The 15,046-nt window shown below is 45.0% G+C and overlaps 1 protein-coding gene across 5 annotated transcripts in view; it reads right to left on the reverse strand.

Moving 5' to 3' along the window:
- Positions 1-15,046, reverse strand: part of PRKCG (protein kinase C gamma) — an 805,390-nt gene that overhangs the window by 561,260 nt on the left and 229,084 nt on the right. Inside the window, exon 1 of one of the 5 annotated variants that reach the window (XM_073602745.1) lies at positions 11,169-11,266. The exons of the other annotated variants lie outside the window; for them this stretch is intronic. The gene's annotated coding sequence lies outside the window, so the exon portion shown is untranslated. Of the gene's footprint in view, positions 1-11,168; positions 11,267-15,046 lie in introns of those variants that run through there. 5 annotated transcript variants of the gene reach the window in all.

A 15,046-nucleotide genomic window follows, 5' to 3' on the forward strand; every position in this document is an offset into this window, starting at 1 on the left:
CAATAATAACTTCCCTCCCCACCTCTCCAGCCTCAACAATAACACCGCTCCCTGCCTCTCCGCCCTCAACAATAACCCTCCCCCCCGCCTGTCCACCCTCAACAATACCCCCTCTCCCTGCCACTTCACCCTCAATAATAACCCCCCTCCCCGCCTATCCACCGCCAACCTAAACCCCCTCCCCACCTCGCCTCTCCACTCTCAACAATAACCCCCCTTTCTGCCTCTCCGGCTTCAACAATAACCCCCCTCTCCGCCTCTCTACCCTCAACAATAGCCCCCCTCCCTGCCTCTCCACCCTCAACAATAACTTCCCTCCCCACCTCTCCACCCTCAACAATAGCCCCCCTCCCCGCCTTCAACAATAACCCCCTCCCCGCCTCTCCACCCTCAACAATAGCCCCCCTCCCCGCCTCTCAACCCTCAACAATAACTTCCCTCCCCGCCTCTCCACCCTCAACAATAACTTCCCTCCCCACCTCTCCACCCTCAACAATAGCCCGCCTCTCCACCCTCAACAATAACCCCCTCCCCGCCTCTCCACCCTCAACAATAGCCCTCCTCCCCGCCTCTCAACCCTCAACAATAACTTCCCTCCCTGCCTCTCCACCCTCAACATTAACCCCCTCCGTGCCTTTCCATCTCCAACAATAACCCCCCTTCCGGCTCTTCACCCTCAATAACCCCTCTACCTGCCTCTCCACCCTAAAAAAAACCCTCACCCTCTCTACCCTCAACAATAACCCCTGTGTTTAATGATGGGGTTAGTATCGGGGAGGGGGTCCTGTGCAACGCTGTGGGAAAGGGGTACCGTGTAATAATGGGGGTGGTATGGTGGGGTTCTGTGTAATGATGGGGATAGTATCGGGGAGGGGGGGGGGTCCTGTGTAATGATGGGGTGGAAAAATTGCATGGGGGCCCAAGAAAATGTTTGCCTTTGAATAAGTGTACTTTTAAATTGAGATATCATGTAACAGCACCCACTACATATGTGCGCAAGCCCTTAAGGGCTCCTTACACAGCCATGCTCCCCATGCTCCCTAGTACAGGTAGTGAGAGATATGCTCATCCTCACTGTGCTTCAAACTGTCTAGACTTCCAGACTGGTTCTTTTTTAGACACCAGCAAGAGCTCATCATCACTTGGGAGTTGGTCCATACATGGCCTTTTTGTTGTAAGAGGTAATATAATGGGGTTTATCTGTGTGACCTCCCCCCATCCACATCTGTACAATTTGTGTATATAATGTATTGATAATATAGAGGAAACATTCAGCAGTTGCAAAATGGTGTCATGTACAGCCATCCTTGGGAAAGGAGACAGCCCCCAGGGATGTGTTCTTAACTCAGACAACTTGACAACTGCTATATTTAAACATCCTGTAAATTAGTTTGTGAATTGAATGTACAGTCTATGCTAATTAGGATGGGAAATCTGCATTCTGCTCATTCAACTTATTTGAGTATAAGCTGTGAAAAGATGGGTCAAAAGTCTTTGTGACCCATTTGATCCATCTGGTTTACTGGCACTGTATCTCTTGTTGTAGCTTTAACATGTTTAGGTTTGCATGGCGAGCCTAGATAAATATGGTGAAAAGAGATGCTAAAAAATCATTGTTGATTTAGCTGCTAGGGTTGTCATCCTTTCTTCAAGCCAAATCTGAACACTTTAGCTGTGTTTATTTATTTATTTATTTCTTTGGAGCATACATTGCGAACAGTGCACGTGGCAAAATTGTGAGTGTTATGCACTGAATGCAGGGGTCAGAAATATTTAATGTACAAAATGCAGGGGTCAGATATGTGCTGCGGAGAGGGCTAGTGCGAGTAGGGGGATGGGGGGAGTTAGAAATGTGCTGGGGGTGGGATTTTTGGGAGAGTAGAGGGCTAGTGTTGGGGGGGAGTAAGATATGTGCTTGGTCATGCATTGGGAGGGGAGAGGGCTAATGTTTGGGGGGGTTGGATGTGTGCGGGAGAGGGGAGCACTTTGGGAAGGAAGAGGACTTGTGCTAGCAGGGGGGTTCAGATATGTGCTAGAGGGATGCTCTAGCATCCCTTGAAATGTTGGGAGGTATGGCTTGATGAAAACCCAGCTCAATTGAAGTTTGGGAAAATGGAAAACTAATGCAACCATTTGCTGCTATAGCAACCAATTACTAATAATGCACTTCCTGACCTTTGAACTAAGGTCAGGTGGCTTAGATGGGCCATTAATGAAGGCTTTCGTGTGTGCCAGCCACTCATTATAAAAGGCAGGGTTACCAGCAGCCTTTCTCAGCATGCATTGGAATATATAGTGAGCTGACAATGCTTGCAGGTAGAGACAGTTGTGCTATACAGTGCTCTTTACAATTCTCTATGGTTTGATACACTGTATGTATTGTGCTACATTACTGTGAATTGTGCTGTGGTGGACTATATTCCATGTCCACAGTGCATATACCCAACAATCATTTTTGTGGACTACCTTTTTTTATGTGTCAGCAGTTTTTTGGTATTTTATTGTTTGTTTTTTTTTCATTTGTAGAAAAATTGAATAGTGCTGGGGTTGGTGTTTTAAATTTATTTTTTCTGGGGGGGTGGCAGAGAATATTTTATTCAGTTTTGCCGAGGTTTTTTTTTTATTTCAGGGTCAGCAGTGTCAGCTTGTGAGTGCACATCACTACATATTTTTTTCTGCACCAAATCACCACATCCTTAAGTGTACTAGGGATGAGCTCGATGTTTGGGTCGAACATAAGTTCGACTGGAACATCAGGTGTTCGCCGAACAACGAACATTATGGGGTGTTCGCGGCAAATTAGAGCACTGTGGAACACCCCATAATGCACTGCGAGATCGCAGTGCATTGCTGTATGATGATTAGCCAAAGCATGCACCTGACCTGCATGCTTTGGCCAATCCCAGCGCCCTCTGCTAAGAGAACCATAATTGGCCAAAGGCGGGGTGCCTTTGGCTAATCATGGCTCAGGGGGACTAAGTCCACGCCCCACACAATATAAGGCTGCCTACATGGTGGCCCTGTGTAGTGTTGTTGGTGTGGACAGAGAAATTGATTTAGATTAAGCAGGCAGGTTATTCAGTTAGTGGCAGGGTATTTGATATATATATATATATATATATATATATATATATATATATATATATATATATATATATATATATATATATATATATATATATATATATATATATATATATATATATATATATTCTGCATCCAGTGTAGCCTAAATCTACAGTGCATTCCGTGGTGTACTATTTCTACTATACTTCTGGTGGTGTACACAGTACACAATACAGTGCAGCCATAGTACAGTTTCTACTACTTTGCTGGTGGTGTACACAATATAGTGCAGCCATAGTGCAGTTGCTACTACTTTTCTGGTGGTGTACACAATACACAATACAGTGCAGCCATAGTGCAGTTGCTACTACACTTCTGGTGGTGTACACAGTACACAATACAGTGCAGCCATAGTGCAGTTGCTACTACTTTTCTGGTGGTGTACACATTACACAATACAGTGCAGCTATAGTGCAGTTGTTACTACTTTTCTGGTGGTGTACACAGTACACAATACAGTGCAGCCATAGTACAGTTGCTACTACTTTGCTGGTGGTGTGCACAATACAGTGCAGCCGTAGTGCAGTTGCTACTACTTTTCTGGTGGTGTACACAGTACACAATACAGTGCAGCCATAGTGCAGTTGCTACTACACTTCTGGTGGTGTACACAGTACACAATACAGTGCAGCCATAGTGCAGTTGCTACTACTTTTCTGGTGGTGTACACATTACACAATACAGTGCAGCCGTAGTGCAGTTGTTACTACTTTTCTGGTGGTGTACGCAGTACACAATACAGTGCAGCCGTAGTACAGTTGCTACTACTTTTCTGGTGGTGTACACAGTTCACAATACAGTGCAGCCGTAGTCCAGTTGCTACTACTTTTCTGGTGGTTCACACAATACAGTGCAGCTGTAGTGCAGTTGCTACTACACTTCTGGTGGTGTACACAGTACACAATACAGTGAAGCTGTAGTGCAGTTGCTACTACTTTTCTGGTGGTGTACACATTACACAATACAGTGCAGCCGTAGTGCAGTTACTACTGCTTTTCTGGTGGTGGTCACAATACAGTGCAGTTGTAGTGCAGTTGCTACTACTTTTCTGGTGGTGTACACAGTACAGTGCAGTCGTACTGCAGTTGCTACTACTTTTCTGATGGTGTACACATTACACAATACAGTGCAGCCGTAGTGCAGTTACTACTGCTTTTCTGGTGGTGGTCACAATACAGTGCAGTTGTAGTGCAGTTGCTACTACTTTTCTGGTGGTGTACACAGTACAGTGCAGTCGTACTGCAGTTGCTACTACTTTTCTGATGGTGTACACATTACACAATACAGTGCAGCCGTAGTGCAGTTGTTACTACTTTTCTGGTGGTGTACACAGTACACAATACAGTGCAGCCGTAGTACAGTTGCTACTACTTTTCTGGTGGTGTACGCAGTACACAATACAGTGCAGCCATAGTGCAGTTGCTACTATTTTTCTGGCGGTATACACAATACAGTGCAACCGGAGTGCAGTTGCTACTACACTTCTGGTGGTGTACACCGTACACAATACAGTGATGCTGTAGTGCAATTGCTACTACTTTTCTGGTGGTTTACACAGTACACAATACAGTGCAGCCGTAGTGAAGTTGCTACTACTTTTCTGGTGGTGTACACAATACAGTGCAGTCGTAGTGCAGTTGCTACTACTTTGCTGGTTGTGAACACAGTATACAGTGCAGCCATAGTGCAGTTGCTACTACACTTCTGGTGGTGTACACAGTACACAATACAGTGTAGTGTGGTGTTGCAAAACAAAATATACATCATGTCCGGAAGGCCACCAAGGAGAGGCAGATGCTCACAGGCCAGAAAAAGAGGGCAAGCAGGCTCTGTGTCTACAGTCAACAGTGCTGGTCGTAGACATGGTGCATCCTCTGCAGGTGGCCGTGGAACACACTTGTCCTTTTTTTTTCTGCTGCTGGCCATGTTATTGAGCCAGAACATGCAGAAGAGTTGGTGGAGTGGAAAACATACTCCTCATCCTCTGTCATCTAGGCTCAGAGTGGTTTGCCTTCCAATGAAGATGCCAAAGCGGCCTATTCCACTGGCTCCTTGTCCACAGTCACTCCTTCTGTAGCCCCACCATCATGCACGGAGGAGTCCCCCCGAACTATTCAACCACAGTGTTGAGTATATGCTGCTGGAGGATGCGCAGCGATTTGAAAGCTCCGATGTTGGTTCCCAGGTCAAGGAAGGGAAGCCTAGAGAGAGGGGGTGCCCAAGAAGGACAAGAAACTGGCAGTCATGTTCCCCCAGCTGCAGCATACTGCCAAGTTTGCTTCAGTGACGAGGAGGGAGGGGATGATGAGGTCACTGACTCTACTTGGGTGCCTGATAGAAGAGAGGAGGATGCGCAATCCAACAAGGCATAATGTCCTCTAGGGGGCAGCTTAAGGGCAGCCACCCTACTGCATCACACCGCAGAGCTCCGCAGGTGCAGGGCACTGCTGACTCCCTGCTGATTTTGAAAAGTTCCTTGGTGTGGGCCTTTTTTGACACGTGTGCAGCAGATTGAACCGTTGCTGTTTGCAACCTATGTCTGAAATGGATCAAGCGTGGCCAGAACAGCAGCTCCTTGGGCACCACATGCTTGACCAGACATATGAAGACCTCCCATGCAGTCCGTTGGCAACAGCACTTGAAAGAACCACATCAAAGAAAAAGGCGGACTTCTTGTTTCTCATCTGGGATCTCCAACCCCACTATACCTCCAGTCCTCTCAAAAACCAACACTGAGAGGAATGAAGGTATAGCAATAGGTGTCCCAAGTACTTGCAGTCAATCTGCTATCAGTACACCACCATCTGATTTTAGCAGGCAAATTTCCCTACCCCAGTTGCTAAACCGTAAAAAGAAATTCGGTCCCAGCCATCCACATGCTCAGCATCTGAATGCTAGCTTGGACAAATTGCTAGCACTGCAAATGCTGCCTTTTCAGCTGGTAGACTCTGCCCCCTTTTGTGAACAGTGTTAGTTTTAGTCTTAGGACTAAAATGGCATTTTAGTTTTAGTCCCATTTTAGTCTTCTGCAATTGTTTTAGTTTTAGTCGTATTTAGTCGACTAAATCTCCAGTACATTTTAGTCGACTAAAATGTCCTATGTTTTAGTCGACTAAAATCTCCAGTACATTTCCGTAATTGCAATTTAGTTTTAGTCATAGTCTTTTGACTAAAATGACATTTTAGTTTTAGTCTCATTTTAGTCTTAGGACTAAAATGGAAATTTAGTTTTAGTCTCATTTTAGTCTTTTGACTAAAATGGCTTTTAGTTTTAGTCGTATTTTAGTCATCTCAATTGTTTTAGTTTTAGTCATATTTTAGTCGACTAAAATAGTAATCATTTAGTCGACTAAAATGTTTAAGTCGTTTTAGTCGACTAAATTAACACTGTTTGTGAATTTGTGAATTGTGCTGTACCTCAATGGCAGGTCCCAAAACGCCATTTTTTTTCACGGGATCCCATTCCGTCTCTCTACTTGCATGTGTAAGGCAATGTTTTGGCCTCGTTGGACAGGGCAGTCAGCAGTAAGGTGCATATTACCGCTGACTCATGGTCTAGCAGGCATGGGCAGGGACGTGACCTTTCCTTCACAGCACACTGGGTAACTCTGCTGGCAGCTGTAAAGAATGCAGGACAGGGTTAAGTATTGTTGGAGCTTGTTCCGCCACCACGCCTCCAAAATGATAGTGGTGATTCTGCCAGAGCTCTCTCCTCCACCCACTCTTCTTCTTCCTCTATGGCCTCTTATGCAGATTTGTCCTCTGAACCAGCAGTGCTCCGTAAGCATTCAAGGGGCTACGCAAGCACTCAAGCAAAAAGATGCCATGCAGTGCTTGAGTTGGTCTGCTTAGGGGACAGGAGCCACACTGGGGCAGAGATTCTGTCAGCTCTGCAGGGGCAGGCTCAAAGGTGGTTGATGTCATGCCAGCTTCAGCCCTCCAACAGAGACACTTAACTAATGTTCCATGTTTGGCACACATCCTCAATTTGGTGGTGCAGCGGTTCTTGAGCAGGTACCCAGGCTTACAGGATCTCCTGAGGCAGGCCAGAAAAGTCTGTGGTCATATCCGCCGGTCATACAATGCCAGTGCTCGGCTGGCTGACATTCAAAGGGAATGCAACCTGCCCATCAACCGCCTCATTTTTGACATGCCCACCAGGTGGAACTCAATGTTGGCAATGCTGCAGCAGCTGCACAGGCAGCAGAGGGCCATCAACAAGTACCTGTGTGAGTATGGCACCAGGACAGGGTCAGGGGAGCATGGCTTCTTTTCGCCACACCAGTGGCTACTGATTAAGGATGCATGCACTGTCCTGTCACCATTTGAGGAGGCCACGAGGATGGTGAGCAGCGACAATGCATGCATCAGTGATACTGTCCCTCTTGCCTTCCTGTTGGAGCACACGCTTCCTGGAATAATGGAGAGGGCACTTGAGGCAGAACAGCGGGAGGAAGAGGAGGACTTCCTTACCTCTCAAGGCCCCCTTTATCCAGATAGTATTCCTGTGTGCCCGCCAAACACACAGGAAGAAGAGGAGGAGGAGGATTGTGTCAGCATGGACGTGGAGGATAACACTCAGCAGCAGTCTTCAAGGGATGGTTTTCAGTCCCCAGAAACCCGAGGAGTTGTACGTGGCTGGGAGGAGGTTGTTACAGATCATGTGATCCTTAGTGACCCTGAGGACTCAGAATCGAATGCCTCTGCAAACTTACACTGCATGGCCTTCCTGATTCTGCAAAGCCTACAAAAGGACCCTAGGATTTGTGGTATCAAGGAGAGGGATCATTACTGGCTGGCAACCCTTCTTGATCCACGTTACAAGGGTAAGGTTGCAGAACTCATCCTGCCTTCGCAGAGGGAGCCGAGGATGAAACATTTTCAGGAGGCCTTGAAGAAAGGTTTGTGCAGTGCATTTTCAGACCCTGGGAGGTTACAATTTCCTGGTGCTGGACAACGTGTTGCTGAGGCTTCGTTCAGTCATAGGAAGAGCGGTGGAGAAGGTGGCCAGCTGACCGATGCCTTTAGACAATTTTTCAGTCCTCAGGACCAAGGTCTGATCGGTTCAATCAACCATTGCCAGCGTCTGCATTACATGGTGCAGGAATATCTAGGGACAAGAGGAGACTTTCCAACAGACCATCCACTGGGTTACTGGGTCTTGAGGATGGACCACTGGCCAGAACTTGCTCAATATGCAATTGAGCTACTGGCCTATCCTGTCTTTCTGAATGCACATTCAGTGCTGCTGGAGGGTTTGTAACGGATCATGGAGTGCGCCTGTCCACAGACTCTGTTGATAGGCTCACATTCATAAAAATGAATCAGTCTTGGATCAGCAGCTATCAAGCACCTGATGCTGATGTAACTGATTGATTTTTCTATGGATGTGGGATCCCTTGAAGACTGCCTATGCTGAGTGACTATCCTATTCCTCCTCAATCTTGATGATGCTAGCTTCCAATAATATTTTTGGTTTAGGGCACCACCACCACTGCCTAAGGCCCAAATTTTCTAATATTTCACAGCAGGGCCCATTCCTGCGCCCACCAAGAGTAACTGTGAGGGCTTACAGTGTTGTGGCACCACCACCACCACCTCCAAAGGCACAATTTTTCTGCCCCTGTTTAACAGGGGCATGTAATTACAATTCTTGATCTAATATTTCACAGCAGGGCCCGTTCCTGCACTCACCAAGAGTAACTGTGAGGGCTTACAGTGTTTTGGTACCACCAACACCTAAGGCCCAATTTTCTGCAGCGTATATAGGGCAGGCCGTATAGTATATATACCTCTGTTCAGAGTATATAGTGCCTGGGGGCCCCCCACACCATTTTTTTTTTAATTTGGGTGTGGGGTTCCCCTTAATATCCATACCAGACCCAAAGGGCCTGGTAATGGGCTGGGGGGTGACCCATGCCATTTTTCTCAATGATTTTCATCTATATTGCCGGGACCCGACAATACATTACAGCCGCAAGCAGTTTACATAACTTTATTTCCTTTAGAAATGTCATTTTGCTGTGGGAAAACTGCGCCACTTTACAGGCATACTATAGACACCCCCCAGGCATGATATTTAAAGGAATATTTCATTTTTATTGTTTCACTTTAAATATTATTAAAATCACTGCTCCTGAAAAAAACGCCATTTTTAAAACTTTTTTTTGCATTAATACATGTTCCCTGGGGCAGGACCCGGGTCCCCAAACACTTTTTTATGGCATTAAGCATATATACATATAAGCCTTTAAAATTAGCACTTTTGATTGTTCACGTTCATGTCCCATAGACTTTAATGGTGTTTTGTGTGTTCGAACAAACTTTTTGCATGTTCGCATGTTCTGCTGCAAACCAAAACGGGGGGGGGGGGGGGTTCGGCTCATCCCTACTGGTGACCCTAGCATAGGGAAAAAACTTTTCAGTGAAAGGGAATTTAAAAAGACTCACGGACACTCACTAAAATTTGAAGAGAAGCGGTTTAACCTTAAACTTACTAGAGGGTTCTTTACTGTCAGAGCAGTAAGGATGTGTAATTCTCTTACACAAGTAGTGGTATCAGCGGGGAGCAACGACAATTAGAAAAAAACTATTAGATCGGCACCTTAACGACCACAACATACAGGGGTATACAATGTACTATTAACATAAAAGTAGCCCTCAAAAATTCGCCCACTCGCATTTTGAGAGCGGATTTTGAGGGCTGGCGAGCTATGGCTGCCTGAGAGCGGGGGGGTGAGCACCGGGTTGTATGGCAGCCGCGATCACGGAGGGGAAAAGAGGAGAGCAGGCGGCCGGATGATGAGAGTGCCGAGGAACATCACAGCTTTCATTTCAATTGCTGTGTGTTTCCCACACTCGCTGTCACATACAGCCCCTCCTTTTTGTCTGGGACTTTGATAGACAGATCACCCGTCTAATCCCAGGATGTGTGACGTCTATCAACGTTCCCCGGCCAGGGGGCGTGGCTATATGTGATGGCGCGCGGTGGGAACACAGTAATTGAAATGAAAGCTGAGATGTTCCTCTGCACTCTCATCATCCGGATGGCAATTCCTCTCCCCCTGCAGTGGTAGGCTGCACTGGGTGGACACAGGCTGCATTGGTTGGACACAGGCTGCACTGGTTGGACACAGGCTGCACTGGGTGGACACAGGCTGCACTGGGTGGACACAGGATGTACTGGTTGGACACAGGATACATTGGGTGGACACAGGCTGCACTGGGTGGACACAGGCTGCACTGGGTGGACACAGGCTGCACTGGGTGGACACAGGCTGCACTGGTTGGGCACAGGCTGCACTGGTTGGGCACAGGATGCACTGGTTGGACACAGGCTGCATTGGGTGGACACAGGCTAGTTGGACACAGGCTGCACTGGGTGGACACAGGCTGGACTGGGTGGACATACGCTGCATTGGTGGACACAGGCTGCATTGGGTGGATGCAGGCTGCATTGGGTGTACACGGGCATGCTGCATTGGGTGTACACAGGCTGCATTGGTGGACACAGGCAGGCTGCATTGGTGGACAAGGGCAGGCTGCATTGGTGTAACACGGGCAGGCTGCATTGGGTGGACACGGGCAGGCTGCATTGGGTGGACACAGGCAGGCTGCATCGGGTGGACACGGGCAGGCTGCATTGGTGGACACGGACAGCCTGCATTGTTGGGCACAGATGAGGCTCCATTGTTGGGCACAGGTGAGGCTGCATGGATAAAATTGTTTGGCAATATTTATTATTGAGATAATTTATGAGGGCGTATTTCAGGGCGGAATTAGGGGCGGGGCAGGGCAGGGGTTGGGTGGGGCAATGGCGAGTAACCCTTGAGGCCTGACTAGTAGCTCAGGACTTGAAATTTTGAGCCTTGATAAAAGCACACACAGGTTGGATTGGATGGACTTGTGTCCATTTTCAACCTCATCGACTATGTAACTATGATCTGTTGTGACTGACTTCCACTGGTCAATTCAGGCCCATTACCAATGGAAAAAAAACAGGTTGCAGCTAAAGCTTACTAAAAGCATTTTTTTTTACTTACCATAAAATCCTTTTCTTGTACTTTATTAAGGGACACAGCTCAGAATGATTCTGAAACAACTGTTATACCACCATCTACAGGAGAAATGGACACTGAGAAACAAAACCTGTTAAAATATTATTAATATTATGGTACTTATATAGCACCATCAATTTACACAGCGCTTTATATATACACTGTACATTCATATCAGTCCCTACCCTCAAGGAGCTTACAATCTAAGGTCCCTAACTCAAGTTCATATACTAGGGCCAATTAACCTACCAGCATGTCTTTGGAGTGTGGGAAGAAACCGGAGTACCCGGAGGAAACCCACAAAGGCACAGAGAGAACATGCAAACTCCAGGCAGATAGTGTTTGGGATTCGAACCAGCAACCTGTTTTACTGCTAAGCAAGCGTGCTACCCACTACACCACTGTGCCACCCATTAAATAGTCATTATAACTTTTCCTACTCCCATCATGCTTTGGTTTTGAGCAAAAGCAGTAGTAGGAGGGACCACAAGTTAGAGGGATAGGATCTGTGTCTCCTAATGAACCCCCACTAAAAAAAAAAAATGCAATGCAGAAATCCTGCTATACTAATTGTTAAGAGACACAGGGTTAGACTAATTCAAAGCAGTCCAGCTGAAGTGTTGCTAATAAAAAACCTAAAGTCTAACAAGCCCATGAACCAGGTAACAAACTGAAGCCTGGTTGCAGCTCAATGACCTTACATCTGAAACTGGCATCAGCGAAGGCCTGAACACCCACTTGGTAAAACTTAGAAAATGGATGATCAAAAGACCAGGTGGCAGCCTTGCAAAATCTGGGAAACAGATGTCAGATGCTGGTAAGCCCAAGAGGCACTTACTGATCTAGTAGAGTGTGCCTTGACAGGAAAACATGGAACCTCATCCTTAAGCCTAGAGGTTTCAATGAAAGGGTCAAAAAGCAAAGAGATGGCCCCTGCCTCCACCTATAACTGGCCTTCACAGCAAGGAGCACATGGAAGGGCAAACGCATGAAAGACAAAACCAGAGGAAATTCCCAGCTCAACTCACCAACCACCCTGTATCGCTTGCAGTCCTAACACTTCTAAATTTATGAGCGTCTCCACAGTGGAAGCGCATGCATTCTAATGGATAGATAAGGGGCAGGTGGGCCTGATGGTAGCCCAGTGCTCCTTAAAGGCACAGGGGCACATTGGACACCCAGTATATAGCACAATGGCAGCAAAGGTGCCCAGTGTGTCCCCTGATCAAATTTACACCAGTAACAAAGAGATGGCCCCTGCCCTAACCTATAATTGGCCTTCACAGCAAGCAGCACATGGAAGGGCAAATACATGAAAGACAAAACCAGAGGAAATTCCCAGCTCAACTCACTAACCAGTCTGCTTACCAACCGAATTAACCTGTCCAAAAGTCTGCATTAAAAACAGCGGTTTAATTAGCACACATCTGCAAACGCATGCGTAAGCATCTCTTTGTTACTGGTGTAAATTTGGTCAGACACCAATGACTGAGAAAGTCTGCTTGACAACTTTCCATGCCTGGAATGTGCACACAGACAGGGCTGGAACATGAAGCTCTGCCTGAAAAAAATCTGGTTGTTTTCTCCTTAAGCTACAAGAAGAAAACAAATTATGGTTCTTACTTACTTACTTATACTTATGGTTCTTTCCTGATAGTTGATGTATGTCACTGCCCAACTAAATATAGAATGGATGATCTTGCAGGCGAGATGTCTAGCATTGGAGGGGCAACTGAATCACTCTTGGGAGACGAGCTTCCACCAGAGACCAAGTTCACCATACCGATAAGGTGTCCAGGACTCCTCCCCAGCTTGTCAGGCTAGCAACCATCATAAGAATCTGATGGAAAGAAGAATTGTGCCACCTCCAGAGCCCAAATGATGAGCCACCAAACTCAGGGATAGTCTAGTCTTGGGTTTTAGGTGCATGTGATGTTCTAGAGAATATGCTTTTTTATTCCATGCAGCCAGAGATTTGAGTTGCAATGGTCTGGAATGGAACTAGACATATGGAACTGCCTTAAAAGAGGCCACCATCAGGCCCAGAACTTTCATGCAAGAGCACAGAAATGGACAGTAGTCCTTGATTCCATTGATCCCATCAAATACTCCTTAATTACTTTGCAAAACAAGCAGACTCAAAGTGTCTTTATTCAACCTTACTAACTATGTAACTAACTATGTAACTACGTAACAATTTATCTAAATCTATCATGCCTCTTCACACCTGCACATTCGGTTGCAGTGAGTTACTGCAGTGTGTCACACCTTAATATGCATTGCGCTAGCAACAAAGGGATGGATTTGAAAAAAGAATCAAATACTTAAAACTATTACAAGGTTCCTGCACTTTGGTTATCTAAGGCATTTTTTTAGGTCAAGCTAGGTTAATTTTAACCACATCAGCCCCAGAAGGTTTTACCCCCTTTACGACTAGGCCATTTTTTGCGATACGGCACTGCGTTATTTTAACTGACAATTGCGTGGTCGTGTAAGGCTGTACCCAAATAACATTTATGTCCTTTATTTCCCACAAATAGAGCTTTCTTCTGGTGGTATTTGATCACCTCTGCGGTTTTTATTTTTTGCACTATAAACAAAAAGAAAAAAGAACTATTTAAAAAAACAAAAACAATTTTTTTTACTTTCTGCTACAAAACACATCCAATAAAAAAAATTAAAAAAATAGAATTTCTTCATCAATTTAGCCCAATATGTATTCTACTACATATTTTTGGTAAAAGAAATCCCAATAAGCGTATATTGATTGGTTTGCAAAAAAGTTATCGCGTCTATAAACTATGGGATATTTTTGTGCCATTTTTATTTATTTTATTTCTAGTAATGGCGACGATCAGCGATTTTTAGCGGGACTGAAACATTGCGGCGGACAAAACGGACACCTAACTGACACTTTTGACACTTTTTTGGGAACCGGTGACAACTTTATTACACAGAAAAAAGACATAGAGTTTACCATAGAGCAGCTACAAACTTATAAACACAGCCATTTACTGGTTGATGTAGTACTTACAAAATACATGAACAATGTATTCTGACACTAACAAATTTAAATCAAACTCCAGATAATACTTTATAAGCAGTTACAGCAAACTGTTTTTGACATTTTTGGATAAAGGTCTTACATACAAAAATAAAAGATGATAATTATATGGACCTCTGCTAGTGTTACATGGTTTGAATCATCTCTGTAACTGATAAATTCTGATGGACAGCTTGTTCTTTTAAAAAACAACAAACTTACTGGCTGGATCACCAGATAAAAATAGAAGAAAGAAAGCCTAAAAAAAAGAAAATGAATGCAGCCACCACATCTAAGAATGGGCAAGCTCCGATATAATAAATGCTTGCTTTTGGGTTTATACCATTTACCCACTTCAGCCCTGGAAGGTTTTAACCCCTTAATGACCAGGCCATTTTTTGCGAAACTGCATTGCATTACTTTAACTGACAATTGCACGGTCGTGCGATGCTGTACCCAAATAAAATCGATGTCCTTTCTTTCCCCACAAATAGAGCTTTCTTTTGGTGGTATTTGATCACCTCTGTGGTTTTTATTCTTTGCCCTATAAACAAAAAAAGAGCGACAATTTTGAAAAAAAAAAAACAATTTATTTACTTTTTACTATAAAACATATCCAATATAAAAAAAATGAATTTCTTCATCAATTTAGGCCAATATGTATTCTGCTACATATTTTTGGTAAAAAAAAAAATCCCAATAAGCGTATATTGATTGGTTTGTGCAAAAGTTATGCAAAAGTTATAGCGTTTGCAAACTATGAGATATTTTTATGGCATTTTTATTTTATATTCTAGTAATGGCGGCAATCAGTGATTTT

The sequence above is a fragment of the Aquarana catesbeiana genome, linkage group LG10 (assembly GCF_042186555.1).
Source record: "Aquarana catesbeiana isolate 2022-GZ linkage group LG10, ASM4218655v1, whole genome shotgun sequence".
Lineage (NCBI taxonomy): Eukaryota > Metazoa > Chordata > Amphibia > Anura > Ranidae > Aquarana > Aquarana catesbeiana.